The sequence below is a fragment of the Octopus sinensis genome, linkage group LG5, assembly GCF_006345805.1.
Source record: "Octopus sinensis linkage group LG5, ASM634580v1, whole genome shotgun sequence".
Lineage (NCBI taxonomy): Eukaryota > Metazoa > Mollusca > Cephalopoda > Octopoda > Octopodidae > Octopus > Octopus sinensis.
In genome coordinates this window covers 25,319,734-25,338,897 of record NC_043001.1, presented here as the reverse complement: position 1 = coordinate 25,338,897, position 19,164 = coordinate 25,319,734, and the positions used below count along the sequence as shown (strand labels likewise).

The window sequence follows — 19,164 nt, the reverse complement described above, 5'->3', positions numbered from 1 at the left end:
CATAAGGGACATGAAGGCCAAAACAGTACCACCCATACAGAAGTTCACAATGTTACACAGAATCCCAAAATAGCTCTTTTAGGCACATCATACACAAGTCACTTTAAATTCAGTAGCACAACTCATACTCTATATAACAACCAACCAATACAATGTAACAATTCACACCCTTACATAACTGATACATGACACTATAACTCCAACAACTCATGCAGCTTACATTCTGCACAGCTGCCATGCATTAATGTTACAGAAACTACACACTACACAAACATTGGCTGACAGTGCAACACATAACACTTATCATACAACACTTACAAAATACAGTCACCATCTAAAGAAAATAACACACTTCGCATGGCACATACTCTGTACAACAGAAGATATACACCTAAGGAACATAGATGTGCATCTCGTGTTGCAGCAGAAACTTGCATAAAACTGTTGAAAATATAATAATAAATAACACTAATTTCTTTATCACCAAGGGCCCATTCATACAATAAGTAAAAAAAAATGTAAACATAATTCTTTCTACTATTGGTACAAGACCTGAAATTTTGAGGGAGGGAGCTAGTCAATTTCATTGACCCCAGTCCACAACTGGTACTGGTTTTACCGACCCTGAAGGGATGAAAGGCAAAGTCAGCTTCAGAGGAATTTGAACTCAGAATGTAAAGATGAGTGAAATGCCACTGAGCATTTTGTCCAGCATACTATATATCCATTAACCAAAATCATCCAATATATTATATATTTCAAATGTGAAGAATTTCCTCTTCATATATCATAAAATCTTAGTTTCTGTTGACCAATATCTAAACAAGACCAATAAAAAACAAGTACTAATACTAATTCATTTATTATCATTGATCAAATGATAATTAAGACATAGATAATTCAAATAAATAAATTATATATGATGATGTGAGTAAAACTGTATTCTTATATGCTCAATAAAGTTGGCTACAAGCAGACAGCCAAAGGTTGTCATTAGGTGTGGCAGCTATTAATTTTATATTACTGACATTTGAGGGGTGTTTTCAACGGGATTTAAACTAAAGAACTATAAATGTAACATTTTAAAATTGAATGTAATATTTTTTATAAATCAGTCAAAGGAAGAGCAGTGAATATGACCTTTACAGCCCACTCTCATTGGAGAGTTTTATGTAGTTGATGTAGAAGTTGAATGTCTGTACTCTAATATCTTCAGAGGATAAAAAAGGATATGGAGGGAATTCTAAAAAGCTGGTGTTTAGCACAGGATCCCAGAAGGCAATATATAGTAGGAGTGTTGAGAAGAAACACAGGTGTATCAGGTGGGTCTAATTAGAAGTGGCATGCAACTACTTCAGAAAAGCAGGAGCCATTGAAGCAGAAGTGGCAGATAGATAAAGAGATAGATAAGTAGAAAGATAGAGATAGAGAGACTGATAGAAAGAACGATGGATAGAAAGAAAGATAGATAGATATAAAGATAGATGGATAGAAAGAAAGATATATATATATATATATATATCGTTTGCAATACTTTTTTTCGTTCGGCGTCAACAGCCCTTCTTATCTTGTTTTTCCTTGTCCTGTCTTTTACTGTTTACAATTTGTACTGTCGTTACTGTCCTGTTGTTACCATTTTTTACCCCTCTGCGAAAAGATCTCAGAATTTTAATTGATTTGCTTTTTGCAGGAAGGAAAGTTTTCTTGTCGAAGATACGTCTCGCTTTTATCCTTCGAAACGTAGAGTAGATGAAACCTTTAGCGACTGAAGAAGGGGTTTTTTCTTTGTGTTAATTGTCCTGTACTCTATTTTTTTGCTGTTTTTAAATAAATGTCCAGTTCCTTTGGTTTGTGTCTATGTTTTCATTTCTCATTGTGTTCGACGTCCTTTTGGTGTCCTGTACTCATATATGCGTGTATATGTACATGTAGAGGTAGGTACGTACATATATGTTTATATATATGCATATGTTTTATTTTATTTATTAATATATTATATATATATATATAATATATATATATATTATATATATATATATATAGATAGAGAGAGAGAGAGAGAGAGAGAGAGAGAGAGAACAGCAAGTCAGTGAGTTGGTGTTGAAGCATCAACATCAGGGCCTATATTTTGGATGTAGTGATAAACATGTGTATATAAAAGCAGCACAAACTCAGATATGTGAGCACTCCTCCAATGTAGACCTCACAAGAGCTAGTTTGTTAAAATACCTATTAACCCTAAAGAAGTGGAAACATATACAAGACAAAGTAACTAAGTACATATCTTAAAATTTTACAACTAACAGGTATACCTAGAAAATGCCGACATTTTGTAGCATGCTTTTTCTGTGTATTAGAAAGGTATTTTGAATTACATGCACTTCAAATATTCCTGAAATCTCTTCTTGAATCTGTAGGGTATCTTTGACTGATACTGCCAGTTTATTTTGATTCAGTTCAAGGCCTACAGTCAGGCCACCCGGTTATCTTTTTAAAATAATTTATATTAGCGACCTCTAGGCAGAATTCCAAATTATCTTTTGAGGTTGACATTTCCTGTTATCTTATGTGCAGGTGCACAATCTCTGGTATTCTGAAAGCAAACTTTATTTTACTTTGTAAACTGCTCCTAAAATATGGTTCTGTTGATAAAATTTGGGGAAAATGTACATTCAAGCAATCCCAAATATCTTTAAGAAATCTGCTGGTAACCAGGTCAAATATTCAGCTTATTCAAATCTTTTCACAATATTGTAATACTCCCATTGTCATTCAGTCTAGAATATATTACAGTCAAAGCAAAAAGATTGCAAATGTTTGAAATTAATGATGACATGTCATTTACATAAACCATGAATAAGATAGGCTGCAAATAAAACTAGTGATCCCTAGGGTATGCTCATTCTTATTTCCACCCATGATAAACATCTGCTGTCAACTCTAGCATTTTGCATTGTTGCAACAAAAATGTTACTGACCCATTTATGAATGTTCTCTTGTACTTCTAAACTCTAAAACTTTGATAAAAATTTCCGTGAAAAAGTAAGCTTTTTTAATCAACCATATTTATAGAAAATTTTTCTTGAATTGTACAGATTTTGAAACAAACTTTGTATGAAGTATTAAATCTAGCACTTCAATATGATTATAACTAGTCAGTCTGCTTAAATTTGTTCTATTTAAAGACACAAAGAGATTTCGGTCAAAGTTTTTATCAGTCTAAAGCTGCAGATGTTGATTGAAAGGTATGATGGCCAAAAGATGCTTACTGAGCCAAAGGTCATCAGCTCTAACATATTGTTCTAATCACAGTACTATACTTCCTTGTAAGTGGCTGATGATAGCTTCATTTGCAAAACAATTCCTTACTTCATTAATTCATGTAAATGTATAAATTTGCATAACCAAATACATGCTAGCATAAAAAATATTTAAATAGTTTAAAATCATTATGCATAAAATATGAATTTTGATTTGATAATATTAATAATAATGTAAATTAAGAAAATTAGATTTAGATTGTCTGCATGTGTCTAACCATTGTGTGTGTGTGTGTGTGTGTGTGTGCATGTTTTTTTTTTACATAAGCTTGAGACTTAAAAAGAAAGAAAGAAAGAAAGTAGGAAATTTATAGATTTATAGATTCCTATGGGCATTAATAAACAAATAAGTTCCAGCTGCGAATTGAAACAAGGTCAAAGACTTGGTTTGTTAAGAATCTACCACTGGTTGCCATGAAAACATACATACAATAATGAGAGAGATATGACAAAAATGAAATGTTAAAATAAAAAAAAAACAAAAAACGTATCATAATAATAATAATAATAATTATATGCATTTCGGATCTACTCAAAGTAGGATCTCACTCTCAGATTTTTCTTAACTTTTTACATATTTCCATTTCAGGTTTTGGTACAAATAAACAAGGAATTCAAACTTTTCAATTTTCAAGTTTATAACTGTCACCCATTATAATTGACTATCGGTTAATTCTGTAGTATAAAATTCACTAGTTAAAAGAACCATTTAGTTTCCTTGTTATTTATTCTCACAACTTCAATACTATATTTTCTCATGACAAACTATAACCAGCATATAAAAAGTGTCAGTCTTGTTATTCCAGAAGGTCCCCTGGGACAATGTTTATGAGATTCTGTTTTATTTAAAGTAATAGATCCTTACTTCCTCCCTTATATAAGAATTGCAAATAGATTAAACAAAACTATGGCTGGCTGTAACAATATTTTGTATTTTAGAAGAAATCTTGTTTCGTAGATAAAAAGGAATGAAATTGTTTTGTTGATGAGAGAAACCAAACCAGGAATTTGATTAATGTACATGTATCTGATGTCTTCTACAAAGGAACCCAATCCTTTCTAACTTTGGCAAGAAGCATATATGAGGTAAAAATTAAATTCTAAAAAAAAAATATGCTTAGGCATTCAAATTTGGCTGACAATGTTTTTTTTTTTACATTGCCACTATTAAATATTTTCAACAAAATGTCTAATATCCACAACATATTGTTTTCTTCTCTAAATCTTGAAGTTCTTCTCAACTTAAAATTTAACAATTATATGCTTCAAAACTTCATTCACTGAGGAGATAAAGAAGAGTAAGAAAGTGAAAGTGAAGAGTCTGGAAGAATACAATTCTGTATTATCAGGACAATATTTTTGTTAGAGGCTCCTGCATTTGATAATGTGGAGAATACAGAGGAAGCTAACTGTTGGTTAATGCCTTGTGAGAACTGTTATAACTATACTGGTAAAAATTAAAAACTAAGACTTTGCAGCATAGTTAAGGAGTTTAAGATACAGTTTCATGAAAACCTAGCTATCATTCACTCCCATTTTAAACAAACTTGCACAATAATGAAAAAAAAAACAATACAAAAACATAAATATTAATGATAATTCTTGTCAAGAAAGGTAATGGAGACAATTTTATGTTCAAATTGAGTAAAAGTTGAATAGGGTCATGCAGTGGAAAATGACAATCCCAGACATGTTTTGTTCTTATATTGATCGATATTTCCAAAAACTGAAATTAAGCATTTTTTAAAAGAATCTTCATTATTGAAGTCACTACAAAAGGATTCAAAACATCAAAACATGATTCAAAAATAAGCTTTTAAATCAACCATAGATGTATTGTGTCGAGTCAAAAGTTTTGCACTATTTCGGCAACTTATTTGCTTATGCGTCAAGTTACAACAAAAGCAGTCTAGAATTCAAAGATGAGGCCATCATGTTGCATCGTCTGAAGCCATCTTTCTGCCCATTCTTTGATCCCATAGTGATACCAGTTCTTGTCCTCTGAAGTGAAGAACTCCTTCACCAAAGCTTCCATCTCCACTTGGTTGAAGAAGCATTGTGAGCACAAGAAGTGAACCATGGATCAGAACAAGTAATAATCTGAGGGAGTTAGGCAGACTATATGCTGGATGTAGCGTCAGTTCAATTCCATCAAGTTCCTGGAATCTATTCCAGGTTGTTTGAGTGGTATGAGGTCTTGAATTGTTTTGCTGCAGAAGAGTTTGCTTTCTATTAAATGATGCTGGATATTTTTGCTGCAAAAATGCCCAACATATATCTGCTCCGGCTGTTCAGAGCACAGGCTGGTATCAATGGTTTGACTTCCTAGAATAAACTCTTGGAGAATTATGCCCTCATAATTCCACCAGATGCAAAACATCACCACATGTTTGAAACGTCCATGTTTGGTGACAGGTTTTGGAATCCGGCTCTTACTTAACCACTGTTTATGCATGTTAGGCTTGCAGAAAAATATCTCCCTCAGATTATTACTTCTTCTAATCCCTTCCTGCATTTATGACGTTTCATCAACCAAGAGGAGGTGGAAGCATCAGTGAAGGTGTTCTTTGCCTTGAAAGACAAAAACTGGTACTAGCATGGGATCAAAGAAGTGGCAGAAAGGTGGCTTCAGATGGTGAAACACAATGGCCTCTGCTTTGAATCCTAGGTTGCTTTTGTTGTAACTTGATAAATAAAACAAATAAGGTACCAAAATATTGTAAAACTTTTGACTCAACACAATCCCAAATTTTCTTGAATTGTACAGATTTTGGAACAAACTATGCATTAAATATTAAATCTAGCACTTCATCATTGTTATATCAAGTCAGTTTATTTAACCCTTTAGTGTTCACATTATTCTGCCAAAATTAATGCTTCTTTATCCACATTGTTTTGAACTAATCATGCATTATCTTGTAGCTATGAGATTTTGATGCGGTAGCTGTTCATTTTTAAGATGATATTGTAGGGTTGGTGTGAGAGACCAGATCTGGCTAGTTTGAACATAAAACAGGCAGAATACTTTTGGCTGGATATGGCCGGTTTAAAGATTCAAATTCTGGCCAAATTTTTCATCAGTCTAAATTTACTGATATGGATGAAAGGCCAATGACGGTCAAGGTGATGATTACAGAGCTAAAGGTCATCAACTACACACCCATCCTTATACTGACTCTTTCACTCACACCTACAAACAGATGTTTCTCTTGGCAATGATAATAAGGGGATTACCTTTTGATATGAAAAGGCAGCTTATATGCTGCATGTTAGATGTATGAAATGCAAGCAGCAGCAGAAATAAGAAAGAAATGAATAAAGTATTATAATCTGTTACATGTGCCAGCTAATCTCAAATAGGCTGAGAGCAAGTTGTTAAATAGATGACGGTATACTAAAGATATTGGTCAATGTATGCAAGAGTGAAAACTACCTTTTAAATAAAACAGAAAGAGCAAATGGAAATTAATCAAATGGCAGAGTATTCAACAAGAGAGTTTATAACATATATTTCAATATTTTATTGCCTACTTGAAAACTTGTTAAACTCGGCTACGTTCAAGTGAGTGTTGCTAATAAGTGCCATTAAAATATGGACTGATTCTAGTGTTCGACTATATGTTACTTCTTAATGGACATTATTACAGAATAAATTGTTAAATGATGGGAAAACTAAATCAAACATTCCAGACAAGCTGACAATAAACTTACTGATACTTATTTTATCAATCCTGGAAGAATGAAAAACATATTTGGCCAAGTAGAATTTGAACACAAAATGTAAGGAGTGGCTGTGTGGTAAGTACCTTGCTAACCAACCACATGGTTCCGGGTTTAGTCCCACTGCGTGGCATCTTGAGCAAGTGTCTTCTGCTATAACCCCGGGCCGACCAATGCCTTGTGAGTGGGTTTGGTAGACGGAAACTGAAAGAAGCCTGTTGTATATATATATGTGTGTGTGTGTGTATGTGTTTCTGTGTCTGTGTTTGTCCCCCTAGCATTGCTTGACAACCGATGCTGGTGTGTTTACGTCCCCGTCACTTAGCGGTTCGGCAAAAGAGACCGATAGAATAAGTACTGGGCTTACAAAGAATAAGTCCCGGGGTCGATTTGCTCGACTTAAGGCGGTGCTCCAGCATGGCCGCAGCCAAATGACTAAAACGAGTAAAAGAGTAAACAAAATTCAATACTGTACGACTTTTAGTTTGGAGCTCTATAATTTCTTTCATTACAAAATCCTGTACAGAGGAATTGAGAAATTTGTATGCTCAAAAGCCACAATCATAAATCTTTAAAAAAATATTTTAAAGACAATGGCATATTTTGTTGTATGAGCTTGCTAATGTTGACTTTACCTTTCATCGCTTCAAGATCGTTAAAATAAGTAACAGTCAACTAATAAGTTTCCAGTCTAAAAAGATTACAGAATAGATTACTGGTTAATATAAGGCAAGCGTCACTGAATAAACTGATATGTAAGACAAGTAGTTGTTTTTTTTTATATATAAATTTAGTAGGGGAGAAAAATGTATTTATATATGAGATTTGGAAATAAGGACTAGTTTTGTCCTAGGTATTTAAGAAAAAAAAAAAAAAGGAAACAGAAAAGAGGAAAATGAATAAATTCCTGATGGAAATCAGATATCACAAATATAGTTTTGGTGTGGCAATGAACTTGAATTTGCTCTTATAAGAAACATGACAGATTTAAATGGTTTATATTATGAATTGATATGTAACAACAAAATCCAAAACAAAAAGACAAAGATTAGTAAGACTATTTCTTAGTTAATTATTTACCTAAATTATTTTAATATTTTTTAAGGAAAAAAAACCCCTAGATAAATTAATTTTGAAAACTAGATACACAGCCTTCTTTTATCTTCTTTAAACTGTTTCAGGCACTGGACCATGGCCATTCTGGAGCACTGTCTTGAAAGGTTTAGTTGAATAAATCGACCTTAGTACTTATCTTTTTAAGTTTTATACTTCTTCCTATTCTATCAGTCTTTTTTGTTGAATCGCAAAGTTACAGGCATGCAAACACACAAACCAGTTTGTCTCCCATTACTGCTTGACAGTAATGGAAGACAAACACAAACATATATATGATAGGCAACCATAGTTTCCATCTGCCATATTCACTCACAAGGCATTGGTTGGGCCATGGTTATAGTAGAAGACACTTATCCAAGGTGTCATGAATCTGAAACAATGTGATGGCAAAGCAAGCTTCTAAACTACACAGCCATGCCAATATACATTTTAACAAAGAACAATTTAAACAAAACAAAACAAAGGCTCGATGAAATAAGTACGAGTGAAGTAGTGAGGTTTACACCTGACCCAATATATTTGTGGCCTGGACACAATGCTAGATATCAATACATCTTATAGATATAAGGTGACGAGCTGGCAGAATTGTTAGCACGTCGGGCAAAATGCTCACTGGCATTTCATCCATCTTTATGTTCTGAGTTCAAATTCATCCAGGGTTGACTTTGTCTTTCATCCTTTCAGGGTTGGTAAAATAAGTACCAGCTGAGCCCTGGAGTCAATGTAATTGACTAACTCCCTCTCCTGAAACTTGCTGGCTCCATGCCAAAATTTGAAATTAATATATCTTGTAGACAGAAATGTAAATTTATAATCTTTGAGGGGATGAAGGAAAAAAAGAATCAATGAGAGGTTGTGTGATGGGGGAGGGGAGTGGGGAGTGATGAGTGAGTATAACTAACCCTTTCGCTACCAACCTGGCTGAAACCGGCTCTGGCCCTGTAGTACAAATGTCTTGTTTTCATAAATTTTGAATTAAAATCTTCCACCAAACCTTAGTCACAATTTATGTTCCTAACACTAGCTGAATGATAACAAAGTTATTTTACTAAATTCTTTGTTACATCAAAAAGAAACACAGAGCATCTCAAAATAAATACAGTAACGAAAGGGTTAAGAGAGAGGTAGCAGTAGACAGTAACAGGATGATTTGTGACAGGGAGATTCAATATGAACATAATGGGTGAGAGAGACCCAAATATAGACTTACAACCTCTATTAATTACTATTGTATATTTTTCTGAGTGTCTGTTTCTCATAAATTCTTGTGCTGGGTGAGTATTCTTCAGTACGGCAGTTCATTTCTTGTCACAGCCCTCTGTCATTGCTGTCATGAGATTCAGACTCTTGTGACCTGACTTAATCATTTCCTCGTATGATTTCCTAAAAATAAATTCTCTCCCTCAACCACATGTTCCTCCATATAGAATGCTTAGGATTTCTTTGTATAACCAACATCCCGCATGTCTTCTCTATTGCACTCTACATCTGATTCCTCTTGTCTTCAGTTTTCCTTTCAGCTCATTGTGCTTTGTCATTCATACACACCAATGTTACACGTCTATCAAAGCATACTTGCTTCACTTCTTTCCAGCTTTCACAAATCCTCTGCATTCAGGGGCCATGTCTTATTACCATGCAACATCACAGTCAGTGTACAAAGATCATACAATCTTATTTCACCCTGAACAACCTCATTCTTACTCTGGCAACTATGCTTTCAGAATAGTTTCCATTACAGCTAATAAGATCATTTGAGGTAACAAAGTTATCAATTACTTCTAGAGACAGGAGTGGCTGTGTGGTAAGTAGCTTGCTTACCAACCACATGGTTTCGGGTTCAGTCCCACTGCGTGGCACCTTGAGCAAGTGTCTTCTACTATAGCCTCAGCCTGACCAAAGCCTTGTGAGTGGATTTGATAGACGGAAACTGAAAGAAGCCCATTGTATATATGTGTGTGTGTATATATATATATATATATATATATATATATATATATATAATAAAATATTAGGGAATAAATCCAAACTTACAGGGAAAAATCAGATTTAGGATTGAATCCAATTTTATAGTAAAATATTATATATTAAATTAGAGATAAAACCACTATTAGGTAAATCATACAATGAAAAACTTAAACCAATACATAAGATTAATTAATTTATATTATTTAAATATATCAAATTATTAAAAAAGATAATTAATATAACACTACGATCGTTTCATGGCTGTCCAATTCTTAAAATTTTCGAGTTACAGTCATTCTTCAGGTGGTTTAAGAATTGGACAGCCATGAAACGATCGTAGTGTTATATTAATTATCTTTTTTAATAATTTGATATATTTAAATGATATAAATTAATTAATCTTATGTATTGGTTTAAGTTTTTCATTGTATGATTTACCTAATAGTGGTTTTATCTCTAATTTAATATAATATATATATATATATATATATATATATATATATATGTATATGTCCTCCCAACATCGCTTGACAACCGATGCTGGTGTGTTTAGGTCCCCGTAACTTAGCAGTTCGGCAAAAGAGATCGATAGAATAAGTACTAGGCCTACAAAGAATAAGTCCTGGGGTCGATTTGCTCGACTAAAGGCAGTGCTCCAGCATGGCCATAGTCAAATGACTGAAACAAGAGTAGACATTTTTGGGTTATGAAACTAAATCTATTCCATGTGTACTTCTCTTATTGCTAACTGGCCCTGTGAATCCACAACATATGACTGTGATCCCACTACACTTCTTGCGCATCCACAGTGCTGAGTAAATGCACCCAGTACACTCTGTAAAGTGGTTGGTGTTAGGAAGGGCGTCCAGCCATGGATCATGGGCAGCTCTTCAGCTCCTATCAAACCCTCCAACCCATGCCAGCATGGAAAACAGACGTTAAATGATGATGATGATCCCTTTCCCATCTGAATCCAAATCCTGTGTACATTCAATTTGTGCTTTTGTCCATCTGAAGTCCCTAAAACAACTGCTGGGGTCGATATACTTAACACCACTCTTGAAGGTAGTGCCTCAGAATAGCCCCAGCCCAATGACTGAGAACAGTAAAGACACATACACAAACTTACATATTGAACCAATGAGAGAAGCCTTTGTGGTCACTTAACCTGCTAGGAAAAGCAGCTAAATCTCACTTAAATTAAATCCTGCTGCCTAAATAGAAAGACACATTGGATAATGTAGTTGTAGACCCACCGTGTCCGAAAAGAGAAGCGATCCTGACAAGACTGCCTTTATTTATAGGTGTGCTTGATTAGAGTTGACTTGATATTCAGCAGCAGCTCAAGTATATATATATCTATATACACAAAAACACAATGTCTTTCCATAAACATTTAAGAAATAGGAATAATATAATGTGGAAGTAAATGGGAATCAACAGGAAAGAGCGCCAGGAAATACTCACAGGAAATATATTATTTGCTAATAGCTATTGAAACCGGATAAGGGAAACAATGACGAGTATATATTAGTTGAGGTTAGACATGACGTCAGATTATAACAATGATTCTTCACTTTTTATATCCATACGTATGGGACATGACAGAAGTAAATAGACACCCCATAAAACATTGTTTTCAACATCAATGGAAATTGTAGCTGTGATACCAGTGCCGGTGGCACGTAAGAGAACCATCCTAACGTGGCCGTTGCCAGTGCCACCCCGACTGGCCTCCGTACCGGTGGCACGTAAAAAGCTCCAACCCGATTGTGGACGTTTGCCAGCCTCGTCTGACACCTGTACAGGTGGCACGTAAAAAGCACCCACTACACTCACGGAGTGGTTGGCGTTAGGAAGGGCATCCAGCTGTAGAAACACTGCCAGATCAGACTGGGCCTGGCGCAGCCTTCTGGCTTCCCAGACCCCAGTTGAACCATCCAACCCATGCTAGCATGGAAAGCAGACGCTAAACGATGATGATGATGTAATGGTTTATATATTTTTTTTGGTGTTTCAGGTCCTATATGTGACTGTTTAATAATGCCATGCACAAAAGAAGCCTTGGAACTGTCTGAATTTCAAAGAGGCTGTATTGTGGGTCATTCTCAAGGTGGACACAGTCAGTGTAAAATTGCAGAAAACCTTGGGGATCCTACTTTCTACAGTCAATAGAGTGATTGTGCAATTCACCAGAGAGGGGAAGGAGTCCACATCACCTCATTCAGATCAACCAGGGCCCTCTGTTAGGACCCTTCTCTTTGTTAAGAGAAGTGTGAAGGATAATCCTTGTTGAAAGGCCCCTGACATAGAACAAGTTGATGTCAGTCCCAGAACAGCTGTCAGGTATCTCCACAAACTTGGTTACTATGGCAGAGCAGCAAGAAGGAAGCCACTTCTTTGACCAGCCAACATCAAGCGAAGAAAAGATTGGGTTAGTGAGATGGTGGAGAAGCCACTAGCATTTTGGGACACTGTCATATTCTCTGATGAGTCCAGATTTGCTGTATTTCCTGACAGTGGTCGAGTGTGGGTTTGGAGACTGTGATCAAGAATTTGATATGAAAAGACCGCAGCCAACAATGAAACATGGTAGCTATCTTGTGATGGTTTGGGGAGCAATTTGGAGCAATGGTTGATTAGACTTGGTGAAGTGTGAGGGAAACATAAACTCAGATAAACATGTGTCCATATTACAGAAAGGACTCCTTCCAATCTCCAGTGGTGAAATGATTAAAGAAGGCTCTTTATTTATGAAAGATGGGGCTCCTTGTCACATGGTGAAAATGACCCAAGATTTATTGGATGAGAATGGCATTAAAAAGCTTCCATGGCCAAGCCAGTCACCAGATATGAACCCTACTGAAAAGGACAATTCATAAAAAGAACAAGAAAGCATCTTCAAAGCCAGATCTTTTGAGATTACTGCATGAAACTTGGCAAGAAATTCCACAAGAGAATATTCGTCACCTGATCAGTAACATGCTTGATAGGGTCCTTGTATTAAAAAATGCAAAGGGCATGTGTACTAAATATTAAATATTCACATTATAACAATTAATAAGTAATTTGAACATATAATTTCAGATTTAAATAAATTTTAATTATTATAAGCGTGTCTACTTTTGTCATGTCTGTATATATGTATGTTTGTATACACACGCACACACAATTTTTTCTTTTTACTTTTGTTTCAATCATTGGACTATGGCCATGCTAGACACTGTCACAAAGGGTTTAGTCAAACAAATTGACCTCAGAACTTATTTTTTAAGCCTGTTATTTATTGTCAGTTTCTTTTGTTGAACTGCTAAGTCATGGGAACGTAGACAAATGAGAACACCTGTTAAGTGGCGGCGGTGGGGCAAACTCAAACAGAAACACACGGATCAGCTGTCTACACAATCTCTCTTTACTAAATTCATTGAGAAGGCATTACTCAGCCCAGGGCTATAATAGAAGACACATGCTCAAGGTACTGCATGTGGCACTGAACCGGAAACCCTGAAGTTGGAAAGTAAGCTTCTTAGTGATACAATTATTCTTGAATTATATTTAAAACAACCTTGAGCTAAATTTGCATGAAAAAGAAACGAAGAAATATTTCTAAAATTATAAATTTTCTAAATTTAGGTAGGGGAACACTGAAAGGAGTCTCAGGGAGTAGTGTCCCTGCCTTCATGAGCTAGTTTACCACTGAATTTCTTAAAATTCATGGTAGAGGCCTTGGTGTCGAGACCACTCATGTCTAGTAACTGAGGTTGTGGGTAAGCAAGGGCATGCTCTTTGTAGAAAATCCAGCTCCAAAAAACCTTCATGATAGCAAAGGAATATGGGCACCAGCCAGCCCAAAGGTTGGGGTGGGCTGCACCTGCCTACCTCTGTTGCTATGGCTTTGAGGTAGATCTGGCCACCCCCGTTAATGGGGACAAAACCTGGATTTAAAACACTGGATAATGATGATGATGATAAGTTTTCTAAATAACTCTCAAAATGACATAAAAGTGCTTAATTTTGAAAAACTGCAAGATTTCACTGAAAAAGAAAAATCTAATTCTTGTCATTACATTTTGAGAATACTTCAAACAGCTTCACAAGTGGCAAGTTATACAGATGCATATTGAAAATATTATATACATTTGAAACATTAAAAGATGTTGCTAAGAAATCTGAGGGAATCTAAGGAAAGAGAAAGAAGATAATATGCAGTACATCTCTGTACTTTTAGACATGTTCAATAAATAAGGGATTCAGGTCAGAATCCTGATAACTGAAGCTGGTGTGTGTGTGTATACTCTTTACTCTTTTATTCTTTTACTTGCTTCAGTCATGTGACTGTGGCCATGCTGGAGCACTACCTTTAGTCGAGCGAATCAACCCCAGGACTTATTTTTTGTAAGCCCAGTACTTATTCTATTAGTCTCTTTTGCCGAACTGCTAAGTTACGGGGATGTAAACACACCATCATTGGTTGTCAAGCGATGTTGGGGGGACAAACACACAAACACAGACACACACATACATATATATATATACATATATACAATGGGCTTCTTTCAGTTTCCATCTACCAAATCCACTCACAAGGCTTTGGTCGACCCGAGGCTATAGTAGAAGACACTTGCCCAAGGTGCCACGGAATGGGACTGAACCCGGAACCATGTGGTTGGTAAGCAAGCTACTTACCACACAGCCACTCCTATGCCTAGGAAACATTGAAGTAAGACGACCACAGATAAGCCGAAAGAACTTTTGGAAGCTGAGAAAGACAGTATTATAGGAAAATAATGTTACATGAAAAGCAATCTTTCATTATATCAACTATCATATTCAGTAGTATATAAGATGGACTTTTTTTTCAAAAAAAAAAAAAAAAAAAAGTGTCGAAAAATCACTCATATGCAATACTGAAATTGGGGTGTCTATATTATGCCAGTATGCCTTTTATGCCATCAAATACAATAATAGTCCCTTAATGAAGAAGAATAGCCAATTTGACAAACCATTATTACTGTAAACATGGTAAGAAAATAAAGAGATATAGAAATCAATACTGTACTGGAGCTAGTATAGACATATTTTTGCTTTCCCTAATGTAAACCTGATTATATTACTATTTCCATCAATATACTGTCTGCTGTATTTATCCAAGTAATATGGCCCTAATGAAGAAATTAACAGCAAAAATATTTTATTAATAAGATGTGTGGAACATAAAGCAAATAGAAATATATAATAATGACAAAAACTAGTGTGTAAAATGTATCTGAAAAATATCTCATATCAAACTAATGTCAAACCAACACATGATTTCGTATATAGCAGTATCCAATGGGAGCATGTTTGGACAATAGAGATCTTTACAGGTTGTTAATATTAAATGAATCTGTCCATGCAAGCTCATTCTGATGATAGAGTTGAGGGTAGGGTCATATTAGTTTTTCTACCATGGTCCAAGCTCATGAGCAGTACGAATTAAAAAGAAAGAAAAAAATGCTTGTCAATTTTATAGCACTGCTGCACCTTAAGGCACTTTCTCATAGCTAAGTGGACTGGGCAGTTGAGAGTCAAGTATCTTGATGAGATATACATTGCAGGCTGGTGACAGAATAGAAAACACTGACTTTTCCAGCTAGTTAGTCGTTTGATACACTATTGACTCAGACATCTGTAGCTTTCAGAATCCATCTGTCTTATTATTCTATTGGTATCAGTTTCCAAGCAGGATAATTGGCAGTAACTCTATTTTGTGAGTCAGAAAGCACTAATTGTAAAAACAACTGCTTTAACATGAAAATGGGGTTTTTTTGATTAGAGGTATGAGAAAAATAAGTGAAAACCTCTGAAAGCATTAAATTGTTAATAGCTCACTAAATTAATTAGCCAAAGGTCATGAGACAGCAGTAGTTGTAAAAGAAACAAACAGAAGAACTGGTGCATTTGTGAGCTAAGTGACAGCACCTTTGTCAATCAGCCAAATGTGTTTCTTTTGGATATGGTCTATATGCTTGCATGTGTAACAGATATGATGTCAGTACTGTCCCATTTAAGTAAATAGTACTGAAGCATAATTTGGCTCTGAAGATGACAGTCTAATTTTCGTGATATAGTTTTGGCAATGTCTTTGTTGTATGATATGTGCAGATGCTCTTGAAAAATCATAAGAGGTTTGTGATGACTAGCACTAGAAAGATTTTGACTGTTTTAGTCTTTGTTATTTGTACTGTTACAACAGACTAATTTGTCATATTAGTGCAAGTCTATGTTGCATGCTGTTGTTTAACTCTGAATCAGGCATAATTAACTTATCTAGGATTACACTAATGTGGAGAGGAAAACATTTAGTTTTAAATCTCTGAGTGAGAAGTAGTAACAGAGTAAAATCTATTTGCCAATGTAAATTGGCAGTCCTGGCTAAGACGACATTACTACCTTTTTTTAGCTCCAGGAAAACATCTTTTCCAGCTGGCTACCAATGCACAAGACTGCCAATTTATGTTAGCAAATAGATTTTAATCTACATTAGTGTGTCCATCCATTTTTTTAAGACAGTAGGGTGAGATAAAAGAACAATTTGGTTGAAATTTCTAGGGTTGTGAGCAGAGGTTCTCTTGCGGACTCCCTATGTTATATGGATGACAACTGTGCGCAAAACTAAACAGAGAGTGAAGGGTGGTACCATAATTCTAAAAATGTACTGCTTCCGTCACTGATAATTAATTTTTGATAAGCCTGCTGTCTATTAGTGACATCATTGCTGATATTCTATATATTACAGCAGTGAGATTTGTCTGGTATGCAGTGACCAGACGCCTCTCACAGATGATGTCCAGTAGACTGGTATCATGTGATATGGGATTCTGGTACCCATAACAGACGATTCTCGTCTGCGACGATCTATGTGTGCTTTTATTTCCCAAGCGCCTATGAGAGGATCTCATAAAAGTTAATAATGTAGTATTTGATGTTCTAACAACACATCTATATTGAGTTGGATATAAAGATTTTCTTTTGGTGCTGATACTGCTTCCATTGCTAATAAATATTTAGTCTTGGTTTAAGGTTTCTAAGATTTCTAGGGAATCTATATAGTTGGCTGATGTGACTAATTACATCACTAGTTTTATTTTATCAACGCCAGTGGGATGAAAGACAAAGTTGATCTTAAATCAGATAGTTAAAGAACATAACTAAATAGTGCAACTGGGTACTAAGCTACTACTACCACCACCACCACCACTACCACTTTCTATTATAGGCACAAGGCTTGGAATTTTGTAGGGGTGTGGTTTAGTCAATTGCATTGACCCGTGGCTTGACTTGTACTTATTTTATCGACGGTTAGGTGATACCAACCTATCGCCAAGGCAAAGGTGACTTAGGCGGAATTTGAACTCAGAACACAAAGAGCCAAGAACAATTGTAGCAAAGGCATTTTTTTAGACGCTCTAACACTTCTTTCAACTTGTCGCACCACCACCACCACCACTATGTTTTTTTTTTTAATGCATGACTTTATACAGGGAGTACTTGACTGGTACTTATTTTATTAAACACGGAAAGATGAGAAGTAGTCATCTCAGGTTTGAACTTGGAATTAAATAAAAAAAAAAAAAAAAAAGACGCATCTGACAACAGTGCTCTATCGATTCTGCTACACGGTGTAAACTTGTTCAGCTAACAAATAACGACTACTCCAATATTCCTCATCGGATGTGGGTACCGCAATAAAAAAACATCTTTATCATTGGACGTAGTAGCACCGCAATAACAAACAACTTAACTGAACAGATGAGATAGATTCCGACGGGGGAAGAAAAATAGAATGTTGCTTGCATAGACAGCAACTAGTCCAGTAAAAACAGAAACAAATGCTAGTTAAACCAATGTAATCAGAGTGGTGGTGTGCAGTTAGAATTAGTGTTCCGTAAAGAGTTCAGCTAAAAATGCTTTTGGGATGGATGTATGAAGATGTTTTCTATGCTTTACTCATGAATGAGTAACACACACAAAACAACACATGACTAACATTACGGCTACTAGAACAGTGATACTTAACCAGAGGTAAATTCAACATCTGAAGGGTGTAAATTCGTTCTAATTAATATTAAAAAATTTTTTTCACACAACTTTTGCCTGTAAGGGGTTTATATATATATAAACACACACATACAATATATATATATATATTTATTTATTGTGTGTGTGCGTTGTTACGTGGAAGCCGTTTATTGATTACTTTGGGAGGGAGCCTTTAAGGGAAAAATAACCGGCTGATAATTTTAGACAGAAAGACATCACAATTTTTATGATCGTGTTTTGGGACTCATTCATTTTTTATAACAATAACGGCTGGGTATAAGCAGCGATTCCCATTGTACTTATTTAGTCTACATTTTGAATGTACAGGACTGATAAATGGCGAACTACATCACGTTGCGAAGAGGGGGTAAAATGACAGAGGAAGGGCTGATAATCAACTATACTTAGAGGAAGCTGAGTCACTTCTCGGTGAAAGAATGACAGTCAAGGAAACAGGTCTATCATAAAAGAACAAACAAAAAAAAAATGACATAAGCGCTCTTGTAAAAGCATAAACAATGACTATAAAGTGAATAATTGTCTTTTATTTTATACTGTTGTCATTAAACATGAATGCGAGTAACAATGAAGTCGAAGAGAACAAACTTTAGACATTACCACTGTTCTCTGCTCAGCCTATTAAGGGGTCACTCTTCCGACCTGTTGGACTTCTGTCATATTCAGATACTATCTAGGGACCGAATTCTTTGTTACTTTCCACTTAACAGTCCTCCCATAACAGCGTTACTATCTTACACTTTATACTTTTCGACAACGAGATCTTATGGTCGGAAGATATATCGGCTAATCACATCCAGCCCAGGACCCACAAACGCCCTTGCTCCGGGGCATATCTGTCACTTTATCTTTCACACCGTAGTGATAACCAACTCGAATCTGCTTCACACCATCTGCACAAACTTTATCTATCTGAACCAACGGGGGAACCAAGTACGTG

At 35.4% G+C, this 19,164-nt stretch overlaps 1 protein-coding gene across 4 annotated transcripts in view; it reads right to left on the bottom strand.

Moving 5' to 3' along the window:
- LOC115211631 (ubiquitin carboxyl-terminal hydrolase MINDY-1) overlaps window positions 1-19,164 on the bottom strand; it is a 218,206-nt gene that overhangs the window by 59,549 nt on the left and 139,493 nt on the right. The window lies entirely within an intron of this gene.